Source organism: Pygocentrus nattereri, chromosome 2 (assembly GCF_015220715.1).
Source record: "Pygocentrus nattereri isolate fPygNat1 chromosome 2, fPygNat1.pri, whole genome shotgun sequence".
Lineage (NCBI taxonomy): Eukaryota > Metazoa > Chordata > Actinopteri > Characiformes > Serrasalmidae > Pygocentrus > Pygocentrus nattereri.
Genome location: NC_051212.1, coordinates 51,742,552 through 51,758,295, shown reverse-complemented (window position 1 = coordinate 51,758,295; position 15,744 = coordinate 51,742,552). Strand labels below are relative to the sequence as shown.

At 39.7% G+C, this 15,744-nt stretch overlaps 1 protein-coding gene across 1 annotated transcript in view; it reads left to right on the top strand.

Annotated features, from left to right (window-relative positions):
- ak5 (adenylate kinase 5) overlaps positions 1 to 15,744 on the top strand; it is a 99,971-nt gene that overhangs the window by 43,745 nt on the left and 40,482 nt on the right. The window lies entirely within an intron of this gene.

The following is a 15,744-nucleotide window of genomic DNA, read 5'->3' as shown; positions in this document are numbered from 1 at the left end:
ACATAGATGGTAATGTAAGATGTCAGCGTAGTGTACTAGATAAAATGTAATTGCTTGTAAAAGAGTGCAATTCATTTACATTGTGTTCCAATGAAATGGGGCATTGCATTCTCGCATCCTTGGGAAGTCAGGACAATTGATTATTAAGTGGGAGCTGTAATTATGTACTTATTTGGATCAATAATTTAACGATTAACTGGATTTAACGATTCCTGGATGTAATTTAAATAGAAAGAACAACTGGAAACACATACATAATATATAATGATGTAAGCATCCTGCTATTATAACACAATTAAGCAGTAGAAAAGAAGAGGGAGTGATGTTATTTGCGATAACACACGGCCTCAATTGCTCTATTGCTTTTATACAACAGTTAAATAAATAAAATAAGAAATTAATAAATGTTTAATATGTTTTAATGTTCAGTTCCTTCCACCAAATTATAGTTTGCAGCTTGTTGCCACGTCAGAGTAACGAGCTACACCCACGCTGCACAGCCGGCAGGTCGTTCTCCAGCTCCTTGTTTTGTTCCAGACAGACTAAAGCATCTTACATCCTATTTAGTTTGGTGAATGGTGTTGGGTTAATTTCCAGCTGATTCCAGGTTGTTTAGGTTCTTCTGTCACAGCTGCCGACTGAAAAAAAAGCTGCTCAGTGGTGACGACAGTTTGGGAATTTAGTGTCTTCGCGTCTTCAGAGTCGGACCAAATCGGCTGTCGCTCAAATGTGATCTTAAAAGTGTCCGTTTTCTGTTTGTGGCAAAGTAACAAATAAAAATGTTCAAGTGGCTCAAGCATCTCCTACAGCGGTCGTTGCTTAGCAACAGCGTCTCAGCGGAGTGATGCAGTGTTTGTGAAAGAAACGTGATGTTAACAGCTGGAACGATTCTCAACCAATCAGCTTACTGCACTCAGTATTTGCTTTTGTTTGCCTCCCAAACAGAACTGTTAGCATCTTGTACTTACACCTGGGTGATCTGACATAAATGGGAGCAGTATATTTAATACTGACATAGAATTACACATCTCTGCAACATATATTGCTTAAAATTGCCTTGAAACTATTTGCTAAACATGATTTAAGTGAAGCTGTCCTAAACACTTATTGCATATTTACATATATAAACCAAATCGGTGCATTGAATATATTAAAGCACTGTATTGAAGTTCAGTACTGCAGGTATTCTCCACTTCAGTTGCTGAAACTGCAGATTTTATTTAGGCCATTTGGTCCAAGGTTATATCATGGAATGTCTGTGTAGTCTCAGCTGTGATGCTGTTGCCTCTCCAAAGGAAACTAATTGAGTAGAATTTAAAAACGAACAAGTAAAAACCACACAGGGCAGAGAAAAGGGTCAAGGTCATTTCAACCATTTAGCTTCTTTTCTTTCTCTAGTTCCACCACCCCAAGAAGAGGAGCTTCATCTCATAATCCTGCAAATTAGGGCACATTCATTAGTGTCAAGCTTAAAAGCGATTGACTACTCTCCACAGTTAAAATGCTGTAAAAGTGCCCCCGCCAGACTTTCCCCTAATTCACTGCCAAGGTTAATTACAAATGAGCGAGCCTGGCTCCAACTGCGGTATTGTCGATAGACAATGATGAGGTTAATGTTTACGAAAACATGTTACCTAGTTGGTATTGCAAGTAAACAACTTTAAAGTTTATTTTTATGAATTTAGACCCTTTTTAATGTTTTCTACCAGGACCACTGCTTTCAGAAATCTCCCTGAAAATGTGTGCAAAGTGAAAAGTTAATCAGAGGATATACTTATGAATTGCACAGGGAGCTGTAGTTTGTTTATCTGTGACTCACAACTATTTTCATATGCAGGTTTTTTTTTCAGATACATTTCAAGTGTATGCTGACAGGAGAAAATGACTTCTGCAGGTCGTTGGCATTCCAGGCTATTAGCCCAGTGTCATTCAGGCCTGTCAGAGCACTCTTCCCCCATCCCAGGGAGGGAAGGAGACGAGTGGAAAGTGGCGTTTTGTTGGTTTGGCAGCCGCTTTGTTGTCGTTCTGGGTTGATACGTGGTATTTGGAATTATCACATGCCACAATTACTTTGTCAAGATTGTTAGGAAACTGAAGCAGCTGGCTGAGCAAACATGCTGTAGGTTCTTACACTGGAAGTGATGCTAGAATTCGGACAGATAGGAACTCGTTGCCCTGTTCAACATCATAAGAGCATTTTTTTCATCCATGCAAAGTTAGAACATGTGCATAAAAAGCTGGATGAGAAAGCCAGGAATAACAAAATGCCTAAATATTGCAAATTTTTTGGATGAGTTCCCAGAGGTTGGCTGGGCGACAGTGGGACAGTGACTTCAGCCCTCATTAAGTGAACTACTGCCAACTTCGCTTGTCGTATCTGAACTGTCAGTGGTACAGCCGTGCACAGCTGACGGAGGGCTGTCAAAACTGCTGTGCTGAGAGCTGACAGGTATAAATAGAAATCTGAATCTCTCCCCACACAGTGGGACTCTGTCTCACTCAGTATGGCGCAAGCATATGATGTGATCCTCAGGAATTTGTGCATAATAAGTAGTTGATGGAAACAATGATTCATTTACATTTTCTTTTAAACAACTGCTCCGAAAGTCGCTTCAAATTTGAAAACATTTGATCAGGAATGCTGCTATAGATGCAGATGAAGGGATCGGTTCTCAATGAATATTTGCCCCCAAGGACGTCTGTTATCTAGAAAACGTTCCACGGCCCCTACATTGTAAACATTTCTGCTAAACATACCAAACGTAGCCTTTCATCACCATGATGTACCCTTTTAATTGTCCTGCACTTTATCGTTTACCTTGTTTTTCATCGTTTATGGTGTGGCTGTTTACACACAGTTCAAATACCACAAATACTAAAAGTGCTTGTCCTGCTACCAGCATCCAAACAAAAGCCCCCTGAAAGTAAACTTAAGCTTAAACATTAGTGGAAACCCATCTCATCATCTATACACAACAGTATCTGCATTGCAGTGGCCACAGGTGATTTAACACATTACAATCTATTAACAGGAGGGACGTTTAAACAATGCTTAAACATCTTTTATACTAATAACCTTTTGACTTAGATCAAATGTTTTTGCGATTCTGAAGAATGACAAACTTCTGTGCAACCACTGACCGAGTTCAGAATTCAGTACTACGTCTTCTAGATGAGCAATTAGATTATTTATTTAATGTTTATTATATATATATATATATATATATATAGATAGATAGATACGTGATGCCTAATATCACAACATTGAGTGCGTATACATGCACTCAATAATCCGATAACTGCAGAGAATCAGATATTGGTCAGTAATCCAATCAACACATTTACATGCACTTGAGTAATCACATAAAGTGAACCTCCGGCTCTACATGAGTCAGACAGTAACCGGTGTTTTGCTACGTCTCATGACGTCCACCGTCTGTTCTTGCTCATGTGCAGACTGAGAAATCCCATAGAAATCAGAGTAAGAGTTTATATGCACAGAGAAATCTGATTACTGAGCTAAAATCCAGCCTCTTTATCCGATTTCTTACTCGGATTTCTTTACACGACCATTTGAATAATCGGATCACCGCAGAAATCCGATTATGATTGTATTATTGAGGGCATGTACACGCCCTCGTTGATAGCAATACACTAATTTGCACTGTTTTTCCCTAGATGGGCCTTCGGTAAGACATCATTCCCTAAATGGAAAACTGAAATTTTAGAGGAAATTTACAGTTCATTACACACCTGCTTATTTTTAAATGCTTTTTAATTTACCTTTAAATTATCCTACGGATGGGTGATCTGTAACGGTGGCAGACGGTGGCAGATGAAGCCTGGTGCTAGCAGCAGAGATATCCAGAAGCACAGTTGGTAAACAGAAGCAGAGAGTCGAACACCAGAAAACCAAAATAGAACAAAGGGGCAAGACTAGAATCGAGGTTGTAAACAGAAAACAGGTCACATGCAGATTAGCAGTAAGTAGCACAGTGGAAACACTCGGTACACGCATGACAGTGATGGTGCTTCACAAATACGACGGGTATATACACATGGTGCAACAGTTGCATGAGATTAGTAGTCCGGTGAAGAGGAACAGTGATATGTTGAACCGTGAAAGTCATGGGTCGTGTGCTGCAGCGAGAGGTTCTGGGAAACGTAGTCCGGAGCAGCATCGTTTACTGTAGGCCCAGCCATGTCAGAAGGAGGTGTGATGTAATCTTTACCTGATTACTAGGTGAGTTCCAGATATTCAGCACCCTGTACTGTAAGAAAATGTTTGACCAAGAGATGTTTTACACTCAGGAGCTTACAGCTTCCTGCAGCAGCACCCCTTCAGAAACAGCAGAGCCACTAAGGACATGTGGAGCTTAATTATACAAACGTTTGTATATAATTGTTGTACTTGCAAGTGTAGTAAAGTTGTTAAAGCTTTGCTTTTGAGTTGAGAATGATGGAACCTAAATGAGTCTTTGTCCAAAATCATTACTGCGTGATTGTATGTCAGGTTTAAAGGTTTGATTACAGTGTGAATTGCTTGAGATTGTGAGATGACACAGTAATTAGAGAGTCATTGAATGCATGTAAACATTTGCAGCACTTAATAGAGGACAGTTTCATCGTATGGGTAGTTATCTGTGTATAAGTAAAGAATCTAATGGAATAGTTATCATCACAGTCCAGTGGGAATGATTCAAACTAGAAACCTTTGTAGATACTCAGGAACAGAATAAATAGATACACGGAGGATAGACATGCAGAAATCAACAAAAAAACAACAAAAGAAGGGAGTAATGAGCAGAGCCGTCTTACAGATATCCTAACAATAACATTATGTTTACTTTTTATTTTCAGGACAAAAAAACTAACTATACACTTTGAAATCCTATCCGCTCGTCTCCTCAGCTGCCCCCACTTAGCTCTCCTCTGGTCACAGGTTTCTCCCAGTGCCTACCATATCTCATAATTAGCCCATTTGAAACTGAAAAACTGAACTTAAGCAGCTGTAGGTCTAAGTGTGTGTGGCTGTTTTGTCTAATGAGGGATATTTCTCAAATGTGGCAGAGGAGCAGCTGAATATTCCATCATAATGAATGAGGATTTTCCCCGAGCTGCAGTTAAACTGATGCAATTTCTCTCCCCAAGGCAAAAAATAAGCTTCTCCAGTCTACATTTTCAGATGAGACAAGGCTGCACAAATCCAATTCACCCTGCTTGGTTGCACGTTGCATTTGTAGAATAGGCCAGTATATATCAGACAGTACAGTTTAAGAGAAACTGCATTCAAATTTGTCCCGATATCTATGATTAGGAGAAAATGTCTGAACGGCTTATTTCAAAGCCCCAAAATCAAGCAGCAGATTGTTTTTAATATTGACTTTTTTGCATCCTGAATTCTTAAGAAATATTGGAATGAAAAGCGTAATGCACTGTCTGAACTGTCTGCACAGTCACCCCACACAATACTGTGAAAAGGGTTGTTTTCGTAAGCAATGAGAAACCAATGCAAATTTGATGCAAATCATCGCGTTGTCTAAGATGATATGACACATTAATGGATTTTCGTCATCGTGCATTCATACAATTGCCTTTTTTTCAAGTCACATTTGACACATTCAGATGTGTGAAGGTGTCGATTAGGCCCAAAGAGAATGCAAACGTCATTGCGAAAGCTTCATTTGTGTGGACACTTCTTGTGTGGAATTCTCAACATGTAACGGGCAACTTCAACAATCATTATTTATTATTATCGTGACAAATTACGCATTTTCTCAAGGTACTGTGGATATTATCACTACCTAAAGAACACAACACACTGCATGTTTCAGTACAAAGAAGGCATAGTAAGGCTTGTTTACTTGAATTAGTGCAGTACATAATATAAAATGTTGAATATAAATCATTGTATGTAGAGTTTGATGGTATTTTTTAAACGTAGCACTATTTTTTGTCTTTTTCTACATATCAGACTTTAAGGAAAGAAGATGATATTGTGAAGATGTCAAAGTGTCATGTTACATCCCCCACTTCTCAGGTGTTGTGTGGTGTATCGATGATGTTAAATGTCTCCAGCAGAGCCAATTGTTTTACATCAGGCTTATACGCTTTACCATTATTACACATGACTACTCACAATGCACTTTTAGATAATGAATAACAAGCCGTATCTTATGAGTCATTTTCTTTTTACTAAACTTAAAAGTCCTGTTTGTTAATATGAACAATAGAGCTAAAACACAGTGTTGTTTATCAGTCATTTGTTCTTCTTATAATTGTTATTGTTTTAATATTTTTTATGCATTTCAACAGTAGAAGAAACATCAGTGGCGTTTTTTTTGCATACATTTACATTTACAGCATTTAGCAGACGCATACAGAGGTCCCATAGAATATTTAAAGCCCACTCTGACACAGAGAAACAGAAAAACATACAAGGAACGCACAGGCACAGCTCACCAAGCTTGAAAGCGTTTTTCTACATGTCTGGAAAATTACAGTTACATAACACGATAGTACAGTATCATTCAGGGTGGGTGTTAACAGCCCGTCCTTCATATGAGTGCACACATGATAGCAGATATATTTACATCAAAAAAGCATGTGTTCTCGCATAAAACAGGCAGGTCAGGAAGTCCAGAGGGACGTGTTCCAAAATTATTCTTTAATAAATCTGTAAAATGGAAGGGAGCTTGTCAGTAATTTCCTATGTTCAACAGTATATTTACTATGGAGACCCTAGAATGGGTCAAGTTTCATTTTCTCCCCTAGTATTTTCTATATTTCCCGTAAATCATCTCTCCAGTAGCTCAGCAGTTTGATGCATAACCAGAGACAATGAGTGAGGCTTTCAGTGTTTTGTATTGATTACAAACGGAGAGAGGTAATATGTGTACACTATGTAGGATCCTAAGTTATAAAGCGCTTGCTCCGTTATATATTCTAATTCTCTTGAATTCTGATTTCTACCCCCAGTTCCCTCTCCTTCGTCAATCTCAGTCCCTCGGTAGTAACAGATTAAGATTCCAGGATGGCATAGAAAGCACCTGCAGACATACAGCCTTGAGCAAGAAACATTTGTTTTACAGCAAACGAAGCATTTCAGTCAGTGAGTTGTGTGTTTTTTCTCTTATAAAATGCTTCAAAATAAAGGAAAAGGCCATTTCTAGATATATGTTCTTTTCCACCACTGGATTAAAGGCCAAAACTGAATTTTCAGACAAATCCCCCAAAAATACAGACCCTTAGAGTCCAGTTTTTAAATCCCACATCCCAAATGCCTGGCAGGAAATCAAGATTATCAGCGACCTGAGTGAAAACAGAAGATAATCTAGTTCTCTTTTCGATACTTTGTGCTGTTCTCTAAGCTTTGACTGTCTTGACTGTTACTGGGTTATTGCAGTAAGAAGGCATTTTACTGAGATGCTTCAACATCCAGCCATGTGAAGAAGCCATCATCACACACCCAATCCACTATATAATATAAGTGGTCACTGAACTGATATTTTTTGATATATTGGAGATATGTGACCCCCCTGTTACTTGACAATTGTAACACAGACGGCTTTATTACGGTTCTTCGTTTATTGCACATGAAAGAACAAAACCAGCTGTTCAGTTTTTTTTAAAAACAGCTGTGTTTTATCAGTGAATATAGTGGGTATCATTTGAATTGGGTAAAGCAAGCAAAGTGGTAGTTGGAATAAGCTGGATTGATACAGCTGGGTTTGAAGTAAACGACAGAACATCATGTGCATATTAACTCACAAAAAGTGTATTTTGTGACCAGCAGCCAGTCTGCATATTGCGGGGGCCCTGCTTGACGCCACAGCCAACGGTTTAATTGCTTTCAAAAACAGCAGGAGTGATAATGAACACCTCTGCCTGTAACCACCACTCAAGAATGCCACTATTGAATTATATAGGACTTTTACGCATTCAATACCCACCTTAGTCAAATTGGTTAAGCATATGGAACAGTCCAGTCAACGTGGTCAAAGGCCTTTCTGCATCTAGTCGTTGTTATGCAGACTATCCATGGTATTATATTATTTAGTTACCTTATAACATTATTTGAGGAGATACAGCCTTTAAGGAAAGCAGTAATTATAGAAGTAGGAGGCCTTTCAGATGTTTGACCAATGTGGACCAAAGGACTGATCAAACATATCTAATATAGACCCTGTTAAGACGTCATGAATCTGTTTGTAAAGTTAACTAGGGCTGGGGGGGCCATTCCAGTCTGGAGTAGTCTTACAGCTTCCTGAACCTCATTTATGGAGATTGGTCCATCAGGAAACTGCTTTTGTTGTTTTGATATAGTCGGGAGGTCTAGCTCACAGAAAAAAGCCTCTGATAAATTTTAGACCTGATTATTTTGTTCTGTATTATAGAGATTTTCATAGAAATTTCTAAAGAGAGTGTTGATTGTTTTAGGATTCGAAGAGGGGCATCCTGACACATCGATCACTGCAGCTGTAAGCTGAGAGGCTGCTTTCATACTTGTCAAATACACCAGTATTTACTCGGCTTATTGTTTGAACAACTGTTGTTTTGCAGCTCTTAGTTTTTTACCAGTTTCTGTGTTAATAGAGTCTAGTGTGGATCGCAGGGCTGTGATTTCTTTTAATTTGGTTGTTGTAGGTTTTAGTATATTTTCTTTCAGCTGTTTGAGTTTTGTTTCTGCGTCTTGAGTCTTAGTTCTACCCTTTTTAGTGACAGTATAGGATATTACTGTAACATTTGGGAGTGATGAGGAGGTGGACGCAAATGCTGAGAGAAGCGAGATTTATTATGGGCAAATCCAAAATCAGGGTCAAGACAGTCCCGGGTCACAGAGCCAACACGTAGAGAACGGGGAACAGACGTAAATAAAAGAAATACAGGATAAACAAGCAACACCACAAGAGAATACTTCAAACAATACATACAAACACCTCAAACAAAGACCAGCAACAAACCAGGACAAACACGGAGCTTAAATATAACAGGGATGACAAGGCACAGGTGGATAACAGGTGGTAATGCACATGGACAGGACTGGGAGGGGCCAATTGTGACTGGAAGTTACCCAGAGCAAAGATGGGTTAGTAGGCACTGAGGAAATTTAGCAGTGGAGTGACTTAAATTCTCATGTAAAGCAAGCTATAAAAATATGGTCTTTAAGAATGCATGGAATAAGTCTCCAGTGCCCAGGCTGTACTGAAATATCTTTAAAAGTAACACCAAGATAAACCAACAGATTGTAGGATTTTTTTAAGAATGGCAATTTATGGCATTTGGCTGACGCTCTTATCCAGAGCAACTTAAAATTTGATTGTTTTACACAGGTAGGCGAAGGTGGTGTTAGGAGTCTTGCCCAAGGACTCTTATTGGTATAGTGTAGGGTGCTTATCTAGGTGGGGGATTGAACCCCAAGCTACAGCATAGAAGGCAAAGGTGTTAACCACTACACTATCCCAACCACACAGTTGTATATTTGCTGTCAACAGGGTGAAGTGTCCTACAGATGTACATGTCCTGATTTTTCACAGAGGCCAGTGTGTTGTCTTTGACAAAGTGCCTATAGGAGATCTATCAATCGGATTCATGACACATCCGAAATCCCCACCTATGGTGATATTTTCCACTGACAACTAAGTCTATTACAAATCTGAGGGGGTGACCAGGAGGACACTAAAAATTAAATATGACAAATTCCTCTCCTTGTATAGAGGCTTTATTAAGCACAAATTGCCCATATTTGTCTTTCATCATTCATCATTTTAAATTCGTTTCTCATGGCCATCCAGAAGCGACCAAAATTTTCAGAAAATAGTTAAATTGATTGGGTGTCGTTACCATTTATTACCGCAGAGACGGGTTCTGTTTCAATGAACGAAAATCACTCCCTCATTATCTGATGTGGGAGGTGAAGCACATAATGTAACTGCCAAATTATGGTGATGTGATTAAAAAGTGGATGTTAAGCTTCAGAGAGGAAGGCCAATATGTACAGTTATATAATTGATTGGCAGGGAAATATTCAGTATTTATATATTCAGTATTTGGCATCTCTTTTGGAAAGAATTAAATCATGTCATCTGGGCACCGGCTTATATTCATAGTCCAACAGTAAAGCTCTGACCGGATGTTTCAAATAAAGTACATATAAATTTATAGTGCATCATATACATCAACAGAACAGACTCACTGTGGAACAAAAGGCCTAATACTACAACACTACTACATTCAAGATCACACCTGGACTGATCAAGGTAGTTTTGTGTATGAATCTTGAGAAAAAGATCAAAAACAGCAAATGGACATTCAAATAGTCCTTTAAACTTTCACATTTTCATGCTTTTTGGCCTTTTGTAATTGGGGTGACTCAGCACTTTCTAATGACTAATACATGCAATAATATTTCTTAATTACATTTGCTTTAGAGGAGGTCTGGACTGAGCTTGGTGCTTTCATCAAGAGCAGCAGGTGTAAGATCTGTGTACAGCACCACTGGGAGAAAATATACGCAATCTCATAACAAATCATGGGGAAATTAAAATGAAAACTGTTTGCGTGCAATCTGGGCTCACCCATGCATATTTCGTGGAATAATGAAGTGATAATTACACCTCATGTGTGATGGCATCCACATCCTCTTAGCACAGAATTTTGAGGGACATTTCAATGCCATACATCCATGGCAATGAAGTCACCGTTTAGCGTAATCTGAAGCAGGGGTCAGCATAGTGTAAAGGAAGAGTTTGCCCAAAAGTGCTAATTGTATTGTTCTTGGAACGACCAGTGTAATTATTGACATTATAAAGGAAGAGAACACAGTTCACTGGTTGAAAAATGAATGGGAAAGCTTGTAACGCTGAACATGGCATCTGAAGTTCTACCTTTCAGTAAAAGATCCATTTGACTTGCTGGTAAAGCTGCAAGCAGGAAAATCCCCCCTTGTTGTGAAGATATGCACGTGCCAGAACAACCTCAAAAACCTGTTTCAGACGCTCAGTTAAGCATAGACTAAAGGAAGAGTTTGCCCAAAAATGATAAACGTATTGTCCTTGGAATGATCCTCATTATCTGTAGGAAGAGTTCACTCCAAAAGTACTAATGGGGTTACTAAAGGATGTTTTCACCCCAAAATGCCAACGTTATTGACCTCAGCATGATCAGCGTCCTGATATTTGTTACCAAATCATTCCCTCTCATTTGGGAATCTCTGACTACTCCTTCTTCTCTACATTAGGAACAGCGCTTTACTACTCTTACACTCTTTTGAAGATTCAGACTCTCTTGATTTCATTTGAGAAGATCTCTTGTGATTCTGCGAAGGACTGAACCCTCATGTGGCATTTTGAAATGTTTAGCGCAATATTGAGGACAGTGTTTTGGACCTAAGGGGTCATCCATGCAGAGTGGTGAAATAATAAACAGAAGAAGACAATGCCTGGGCAGCACTGTTTATATAACTGAAGTGATGGTACATGTTGTGACTCCTATTCGGCTGCATCACCGTCTGTAAGCATTGTGTTGCTCAAGTACAAGCTCAATGTTTTACAAGTCAGAATCTTTGGCGCCTAACTGGGACACATCCAGGACGTCTTTTTTGTTCTGTTGTGTGTTTCGGGCTCTTTTATTGTCAGCTGCTTTGCATTCGTACCTAGCCTTGTGAAGAGGAGAACAGTCCTGGGAGTATCTGAGAACTTGGCTGTGACTCAGTGTCGGTCTCGCTGAGCTGTGAGGCTGGCTCTGATCTGCCTCTTTACTGAGGCTCTGGCAAAAACTCTGAGCTTCACACTGGGCCAAGAAGGAGAAAGCTGCATGTCCCAGAGTGCCATGTGGGGAGTTCATCTTAATTAAGTTTCTTAATTAGAAGGATTTAATAAACTGTGGTAAACGGCCAGGGTCTTCAAGCTGTAAGAATTAAACATCGACTCTCTGGACCTGAAGAGCCTCCATGTGGAATGTCTGAAGAGAAGAGAGGCTGGAGAAAGGTCTGAAATGTCGAAGAAGGTTCAGAAAGGATGATGGATTTCGGAATCATTTATATCCTAAACAACTTTCTTTGATCTGATTCCGTATGTGTGTCGCACTGTTCCCATGAGAAAATCAACAATATTGAATATGCAAACCTTAAAGGCCATTAATTAACCTGTTACTCAACATTGTGGAGCATAATAGTCAATCAAGCACATTACAAAGAGCTATGACTGATTGATTGACTGATCTGGCAATCAATTTATGCGCCTTTATTGACTCCTTCTTAATTTGGCTATTGATTAGTTATTTTGACCATTTTGAGAAAGTAAACAACATCTTTTTGGCTCTTGTGTAGCATCAGAAGGCATGCTCAGGTCCTTTTTACCCTTTTCATTTTTTAATTTAATTTAAATTTTTTTAAAATTCAATTCGTGGAATGACTGTGCACAGGAAATACGGCAACTCCAGTACTAAATTAAACACTTTGAACTTTTACAGATGCAGCCACTGCTTAGTCAAAGGCAGTTCTGAGGACAGAGCCAGGGCCCTCTGATGATGAGGCTTGCTCTAAACCTTTTAGTGGGAGATTTATACACACACACACACACACACACACACTCACCCAAACATTCACACACAGACTTGTTTGTTTTGCTTTGTTTGAAGTTTCCCCCTTCATTCCAGGAAAGCAGATCGATTTAATTAACAAATCTCAGGGGCTAAGGTTCCGCAGCCCTCTACCGTCACCACGGGGGATATGGTGTCAGGCAATGGGAAAGCTTGGGTCTTTTTAATGAGTACCGAAATGACCCCTTTATTGGAACCATTACTCTGCTGCGCATGGGCACCCTGCTCTATTCCCAGCAGATGCTGCTGTAAATCCTCACCAAGCCCCCTCAACATAATATGGCATAATGAGGCAGCAATGCCAGTGCACTGGCCACTGCTTGTTCTCTGTAGCCAGACCAAGAATAAATGTGTTTCACTACACCCACTTGAGACCAACTAGTTATGTCCACATTGGTTGGTTTGCTTTGGGAAATGTTGGAGCCCAATATGACTGAATAGCATAAAAAAGGAAACTGCAGATTAGGGCTGCACAATACGGACAAAATATCATATTGTGATTATACTGCTACATATTGTAATTGGAGTATATTCTGTGATGCATTTAAAATAGAACAGTGAGACCTTGATGTGCCATAGTTTAAGATTGGCCTGCATCATTTTCATTTGTTAGATCATTTGAATGCTTGATTCATCCAAACCTACAACCCTGTAAAGAATTAAAAGTCAGGTCAACAAGTCAAACTTTTGCATAGCTTTTATTGAATTTTCTCAACTTAGTTAAGTCAGATGTTCTCAGTTTTGCAAAAAAAAACAAAAAACAAAACATTTTTATAGTTTTGCATCTTAGGTTACGTCAACAATAGTGAAGATGAATGTTTTTGTCCACTTACAAGATGAAATTGCTTATTGACATTTTTAGGTGAATTGTTGCTCAATTCTTCCTGCCTATTTAGCCATTAATTAATTAACCAATTCCCACCCACAGGCTACAATGCCCCATCACACGGTGCCCTGAGCTGGGGGCTTCCTCCTCTCAGAATTTTGTCCAAAGGGCTGAGGCGTTGCTGGGATTCAAATTTAGGACTTCTTGATAATTAGACTGTTGCATCACTCAGGAGCCACAAAGTCCCTTACATTTCTTTGTCCAAGAAAGAATGTATAGGTGAATTAATCAGAGCAGTGCTTGGATACTGTTACCTGTGGCCTGACTGTCTAACTACTTGTCATCAGAGCACAAGAGATCTTGACTTTAGATCCCAGCGATGCCTCGGCCCTCTGTGCTCAAATACATGAAAGGATGGGGCCAAAAATATAAGCAATTTCAACTTACAAGGAGGCATATTCACTGTCAGTTTAGCTCAAATGAACTCTTGTGTGGTGTTGAGGTCTGTGGGACCCATTTTCAGTGTTTACCAAAAGAAAAAAGGGTGCGATTTATTATTTTAACTCCAGATTGTTTGGCCTTTGCTCATTTTCTGTGAAGAAATTTTCAATGTCTTCACTCTGTTCACCCCCCACACATTTAAATTACACATGTGCTGAACAGGGAGTAAAAGTGTGGAGGTGCTGTGTCCTTCACTGTGTTCTCCTTCTACATGGTATTAGTGTGTGTGTGTGTGTGTGTGTGTGTGTGTGTGTGTGTGTGTGTGTTTGTGTGTATATGTATGTGAGAGTGGACAACATAGACAAGCTGCTGACTGGCTACAGCTGCTAAAGGAGAACCCTACGCTGGCCACTTAAGCAATAATGTGGGGGTTCCACCAGACCACTGAGTAACGAACACATCAACACCACACCTGGGTTTAACTGCATTTTGTAGACCTAAAGGTAAATGCATTGCTAAAAATGTGAGTTGAATTTAAATTTGAAGTTAAATTTCCACTTTTTTTTAAAATAACATATAATTGAACATGACGCCTACAGCAGCAACAGATTCAGTAATTGGTTAGATGCTGATTTTCGTCTTCAAGGTGAGCATGAATTGTTCTTAAAGGAGATGATAAGGGTAATAGAGAAGCACTTACGACCAAATTGTCTCCAAAAGTTTATCTCTGGTGCCCAGACCCCCATTGCTGCATCCCATATTAGTCCCGAGGAGCAGCTTGGCAGCCTCCTGAGGTTCGAGGGACACTCCCACGCATCGCATGCTACACGGTGGCTCCTTTTAGTCTGTTGTCATGGAAACAGTGGCAAGGTTGGTGGGGGGGCTGTTCCTGTGCCTCCCCATATCCTGAGATTTTTCATCTTTATTTCAAACTGTTGGGGCAACAGTCTTGTGAGGGGCTTTTTTAAAGGCTTTCCAAACTGGCGTAGGAGTGCTATCGATTATAAACAGGCCACTGGCCAATCCTTTCTCTTTTTGAGGAGTGAGGGCTGGAGGGCGGGTGAATGAAATTAACCCTGGAAGCCTGTCTTCATTCATAAATCTCGTCACTTTTTCCCTGTACTTTTTACTGCATTAGCCTGACAGAAATCCATGAACCATAATCACATTTACATGGATCTCTGTTTGAACATCCGAAGAATGTGATCGGTCAAGGCTGACCGTCAGTCGTTGTCTAGAGCAGCGTTTCTCAACCTTTTTTCAGTCACGGCACCCCTTAAAAGTATGCGAAATCTTGAGTTACCCCTGTCTAAAATAGAAAACGCACACTCTTCATCCCTCTGGCAGTCAATACATGCATACACACCCACAAACACACCACACACACATATACATACTGCTGAGCTGCTGCTTGATGAAGATGCTGGGGGCTCAGATTCAGAGGTATCTTGATTCTGGAGGCTTTCTTTTCAAAAGCCGTTCCATGCTTGTTTGTTGGCGTCATGCATCTCTTGTAGTGCATTGTGCAGTGATGAAAATTTAAAAGGCAGCACATGTGAAAACAGTTATATATGCACATGTCCAGTAGACCGTTTACTCTGTGTACTAGTCCTAGTTTTGGCCTGTTCATTATGACATATCCTAAGATTTGATTGTTAAAATTAAAAGAGGCAGATTACTGAGTCAGAAGAAAAAAAAACAGGCCAAAATATGGTGTGAGTGCACTGCTGTGAGTCGCCCTACGAAGCCTGAAATAATAACTGGAAAGTCAGAGGCGTCATGTTGGATTTCGCAGGACCATGCCATGAGTTTTTATGTGATATCATCAGACGCATAGGCTCAAAGAGATGCCCTGTGTTGATGTTACAGTCTCACAT